The 5,793-nt window shown below is 43.7% G+C and overlaps 1 long non-coding RNA gene across 1 annotated transcript; it reads right to left on the bottom strand.

The window, feature by feature from the left end:
* Nucleotides 1–3,221: 3,221 nt before the first annotated feature.
* Nucleotides 3,222–5,515, bottom strand: LOC138951025 (uncharacterized). Its single transcript, XR_011450941.1, has 2 exons — nucleotides 4,980–5,515; nucleotides 3,222–4,203 (listed from the first exon to the last, which is right to left on the bottom strand). It is a non-coding gene; the product is annotated as an uncharacterized lncRNA (long non-coding RNA).
* Nucleotides 5,516–5,793: the final 278 nt, after the last annotated feature.

Raw genomic sequence — 5,793 nt, 5'->3', positions numbered from 1 at the left:
CTTCAGATGCGCTCCATCAACTCCTACTTCGGCAGCGGTGCGGGCGGCCGTAAGTTGTCTCAGCGTCATTCTGGCGACGCTTCTACTGGTGATCGTTGACGGCCGCTCGCTGATGTAGGCGATCGTGCGTGTAGGCATGGTGCGCCTGTGAATAGGCTTTGTGGTAGTTCAGTGAATGCAACCGGAAATGGGTTGCCTGTGAATAGGCGCTGTGGTAGTCCTGTTGCTAGCACACCAGTGAACGTTGCAAGAAGAAATGGTGCGCCTGTGAACAGGCGTTGTGATAGTCCTGTTGCCCAGCAACAAGTGTGCGATGCAATCGTAAATGATGTGCGTGTGAATGGGCTCCGTGATGAGCTTTCTGGTGTTGCTAGTTAACCTGTGATTAGTGAAAGCACAAATGATGGCAATGTGAATCATAACCCACCGCAGCTGCGTATCTTGAACTGGAACATTGAGGGCCTGACTAGGAAGCTTAGTGAAGCGGATTTTATGCAATATGTCACCAGTTTCGATATTGCGTGTTTCACAGAAACATTTCTTGAGTTTAGAACCCCCTTAGATTGCTTTTCCGACTTTGTGCAATTCCTTAGTCCCGCCGTTAAGGTTTCTAGACAAGCTCGTGGCTGTGGTGGTGTGATGATTATGGTAAAACGGAAGCTTGTAAAGCATGTAACGTTGCTTGATGATTCACAAGATAATATGATTTGGTTGAAGATCGACAAACCTGTGTTTGGTGGCGATAGAGACGTCGTATTTTGTGCTGTGTACGCATGCCCGTACGATTCTCCCTACTATCAGCAGGAACATGTTACAGTGAATTCCACTATTATCATTAGGCCTAAAAACAAAATAGGTGTGGTTACGGTAACCCGACCTACCCTATTTTTTGGGGCCGACCCTATAACTTTTTATTACATTTGTCCAAAAAAATACCAAAAAAACCAAGTAAACGAGTGCAGAAAACGCAATGAAAGCGAAAGCGCCCGAGTCGCACACTTATTTCCCTGTCAAGTAGGTTTAATTTGTACACATTAGAAAAAAAAGTTTAAAAAAAAAAAGTGATTGCCTACCTTCCTACCCTATTTTTTTTGGCTATGTTACCGTAACCACACCTATTATTTTTTTTGGCCTTACGGAACAGTGCTTGTTGAATTACATTGAACAGTTTGATGACTCATGCTATTTTCTGATGTGTGGCGATTTTAATGCCCGTACGAAAAATCGCAATGCCACCTTAGATGATGAAGATGGCGATGTTCAGTCAGTCGTACAGTCAGAGCTTTACGGTTCACGCCAGTCAGAAGACCTTGTAGTAAACATGTTTGGTAACTTGTTGCTTGAAATGTGTGCAACGTGTAATTTAACCATTTTGAACGGCACCTGTCAAGGTGATTTGAAAGGAAGCTTTACCTATGTGTGTTCTTCTGGCTGTAGTACCGTAGACTACTTTCTGGCATCCAAAGAGCTTAATGTTGACCAAGCCCATCTCGAGGTGGCGGAGAGATTTGAATCCAAACATTTACCTGTCGAACTAATGTTTTTCAGAGATGACCGTGACAAAAAGAAATCTACAACAGGTTCTATTGAAAAGCTTATGTGGGACGAGTCGAAGAAGTCCGTGTTTGTTAAAGCAGTAAGCAGTGCTCAGTTTGAAACTGTTGTTGTAGAAGCTACAGTGATGTTGCCTGACTCTGTAGACTCTGCAGTTGACTGTCTAACGGCAGGCCTGTTACAGGCTGCAACCTGTATGAAGCGTATTATCTACACTGGCCAGCGCCATAGTAAGTGGTTTGACAGAGACTGTAACACGGCCAGAGATGAGACTAGGAAATGGTGGCGTTTGTCTCGCAGAGCAAAATGTACTCAAAATAAAACGGCACACAGGCTGAGTTATGTAGAAAACAGAAAATCCTACAGGTTTTTATTAACTTCTAAAAGACAATCTTTTAAACAAAATAAACTTGCTGCTCTTGCCGAAAAAGCAAAAGACTCGAAACTCTTTTGGAGCGAACTTAAGTCCATTCGACAGTCGGCTGGTAAAACCCCAGATATTACTAGTGAACAGTGGTTCACTCATTTTAAGAATGTTTTTAGTGCTGATCTAGGTAACACTCAGGCTGGTAACGACGAACACTTGGTTGATCCTGAAAATACTGATATTGCTGTAGAATGTCTAGACATGCCAATTAGTCCTCAGGAAGTCGCCTCTGCAATAAAAAATCTTAACCCAAATAAATCTGCTGGTCCCGATGGGATTCTTGCCGGTATGTTAATAAACTCAGCTCAGCAAACTTTGCCGTTCATAGTAGAGTTATTCAACACAATATTTGACTCTGGTAATTATCCCGCTGCCTGGACAGGTGCTATTGTAGTTCCAATTCACAAAAGTGGTGATGTTGATACTCCTGACAATTACCGTGGAATTTCATTGCTTAGTATTCTAGGAAAGGTGTTTGCTACCATATTGAATAAACGTCTGTCAGGCTGGGCGAGTGAGAATAACAAAATCGATAAAGTACAAAGTGGTTTTCGTGCGGGTTATTCCACTATTGATAACGTCTTTGTTCTTTTTAGCATTGTGCAGAAATACTTACTGAAACGGTCTGGAAAGTTGTATGTATGTTTCGTTGACTTTCGTAAAGCATTCGATTGCGTAAACAGAGCAATTCTTTGGAACACACTGCGAAAAGCTGGGGTTGGTGGGAAAATGTTGAGGATTTTACAAAGTATGTATAAATCAGTTCGCTCGTGTGTGCGCTGTCCGGACAGCATTACAGACTTTTTCGAGTGTCCCATTGGTGTAAGGCAGGGGTGTGTCCTCTCACCAACATTATTCTCATTTTTGATAAATGAACTAGCCGTAGAGGTCTCTGAAAAGGGAATACATGGTGTTCAGCTGACGCCAGATGTCATTCAGATTTTAATCCTTTTGTTCGCGGACGATGTCGCTTTAACGTCCTTTTCGGCCTGGGGTCTCCAAAAGCAGATTAACCCTTACACTGGTGCAATTCCGGAACACATGTTACATAGCCACTGGTGAATTAACAGAGAGAAAAATAAAGAAAATCGGTAATATTTTAAAGAATGTGTTATCTTTTTGTGTGTGCATATTTGAAAAATACATGTTGAATAAAACTTGTACAGAAATGAACAAGGAACAACACAAACACAATTTTAGAGGGTCAGTAGCAAACTGTAACTGACGCACCTGGAGAAAATTAAGGATGACAGGTATTTTATTCAGAATGAAGCTGCAGTTGATCATAAAGTACTCCACAGTCACCAACAAAAGGATATTCAGTCATCACACACTAGTACAGTATCTCAGACTAAGACTCACAAGTATCAGTATCTTCCTTGGTAGCTGTAGGTATGAGTGATCCAGGTAAGAATCCAGGTGAAAATAGCCTTCACATCAGAAACGTTTCAATTGATTGTCCATGTAACTGCAGGTACATGTACAACAAAAAATAAATGGAAACAACTAAATCTTTGCAATGTCCCAAGAAAGACTGCATAGCACGACAGAATGGCAGAGTACAGGTGATGTCATTATAGCAGTTCAGTTTTCACCAGCACCATCACGCGGACCACCTTCTGCTGTTCCCATCTGCTGCCCGAGGACTCTTTGGTAGTCACTTCTGGTGTGGTACACCTCAAAACCGTGGGGAATACACAGAGTGACTTGGCATTGTTCACACTAATAGGCAGACTGCTTTCTCTTGAAGCCAGCTCTATTCTGCCTTACTGGGTTACAGGCCACACAGTCACGTTGTGGACGCTGTCTCTTGGCACCGACTGTGGCGGTGTTGTAGGTTGGTCGGTGTGTACCAATCATGCGTCTGGGGGAGTTGACTGCTTTCCTTCCTCTTGGTACTGGCTTTGGAGCTTCTGGAGAAGATTAGATCAGCTGTCGGACTAGCAGCTTCCAGAATCCATGATGCGACAGGGACACACCAGCAAACTTGCGGTGGAGAAAGTAGGCATTGGCCCGTGTGTTGTCCGCAAGGTGGAAGTTGCTGAGGATAGCCTGGAACCTCACAAGGGACAGTCATGTTCTTTGTGAAAAAGGGAGTGGAGGTGATCTCATCCTGGCTCCAGTACTCTTCAATAGTAGGCTTGATGACCAGGCCTGTTGTAATAACCAGCGACAGGAAAACCTTCATCTCGTCGAGAGTGACAGGTAACCAGCGGTGTAGCCTGAAAAATGGAGATGAAAAAATAAATGTTCTATTTCATATTGTTTTTTTACACACACACACACATACACACACACACACACACAAACACATGCACGCTCTCTCTCTCTCATACATGGGCATCATACATACAGTGCACACACTCACCCACATACATATACCCCCCCCCCCCCCCCCCCCGTACACACTCGTACACAACCATCCCACATACAGTGCACACAGTCATCCACATGCATGTGCAAAGACACATGCAACCCCCTTACCTCTCTCTCGTCTCACACACACACACACCAACAAACAAACATAACACACTTATAAACACTTCATCCAGTCATAGATCTAACTATAGATCCCTGACCCAGTTGACTGCACTCTGCTTGTCAATCTTCTTCTTCTAATAGTAACCAGTCATAGTTCATTCTTCTTCTTCCAATAATAACCCGTCACAGTCTATTATTCTGTTGCCCCACACAAACAACTCGTCCCCCCCACCCCGAACACAGATCCACACACACTGACACGCCAACCCAGACACACACTTCTGCTTGAGCACTCCACACATGAACAGAAACTACTTTCATATCAATAGTCTAATATCGTTTTTCAGTAAAAACAAACTTTTCACCTGGACAAAAAGGAAGAAGAAAGAAACGGAAGAAAACATGTTTGCAAGAGAGAGAGAGAGAGAGAGAGAGAGAGAGAGAGAGAGAGAGAGAGAGAGAGAGAGAGAGAGAGAGAGAGAGAGCAAAAGTCGGTCGAAACTGACGAAAGGCTTACCGTAAGTGTGTCTTTAGATTTCCAGCGTCAATTTTTCGTTGAGCGTAGTGATTCGTTTGTTCGACTAACAAATCGATCATTTCATCGCCAACAAACAGTCGGAAAAAATCCAAGGGCTGTGGGTTTTCTGGAAAATCTTCGCCGACATTCAAAACAGTTTCACGATCAAACGGCATGTGGACAGTGTAGCCCCTTCCCCCCACTCACTACCGTCCAGCCTTCTTGAACGTCTGCTTCGAAGTCTCTGTTGTTTGGGGCCTGATCTAGGTCCATAATGTCCCCAACGAGCATTACATCTTGTAAATCAATGTAAATGGCTTCTTCCCAAACTTCGTCAAGATCGGGATCGGCGAAGAAATCATCAAAAACGTCTTGAAAAACATTGCGATCACGCCGTGGATCTATGGGAGCAGCCATTTTGTAGCATGTGCTACAGCTCAGCTGGGTACCCTGTATTTGTGACACTCGCCTACTCAAATGTGCTTCAGAACATGGATCTACAGGTTCAGGGCCCAACTGACCTTATTTCTAGTGAATACAGATCTCTAGTAAGGATAGGTTTTCGCATCCATGGGAGGTAATCGGAACCGACCAAACAGACTGACACAGCCCCACGACATATGTCGCGACAACCAGGTGACGGTATACGTAAAGTAGCGCGACATATGTCGCGACAACCAGCGTAAGGGTTAACATTTTGAAAAACTTTGCAGATAACTTTGGAATGTCCGTCAATTTGTCTAAAACCAAAGTGATAGTTTTCCGCAAAGGCGGTTTTCTTGCTGAGCGAGAGCAGTGGAAATATGGTAATGAA

This window comes from Littorina saxatilis, linkage group LG16 (assembly GCF_037325665.1).
Source record: "Littorina saxatilis isolate snail1 linkage group LG16, US_GU_Lsax_2.0, whole genome shotgun sequence".
In the NCBI taxonomy this organism is placed as follows: domain Eukaryota; kingdom Metazoa; phylum Mollusca; class Gastropoda; order Littorinimorpha; family Littorinidae; genus Littorina; species Littorina saxatilis.
Note: the sequence above shows the minus strand (reverse complement) of the source record. Positions and strands in the feature narration are given on the sequence as shown.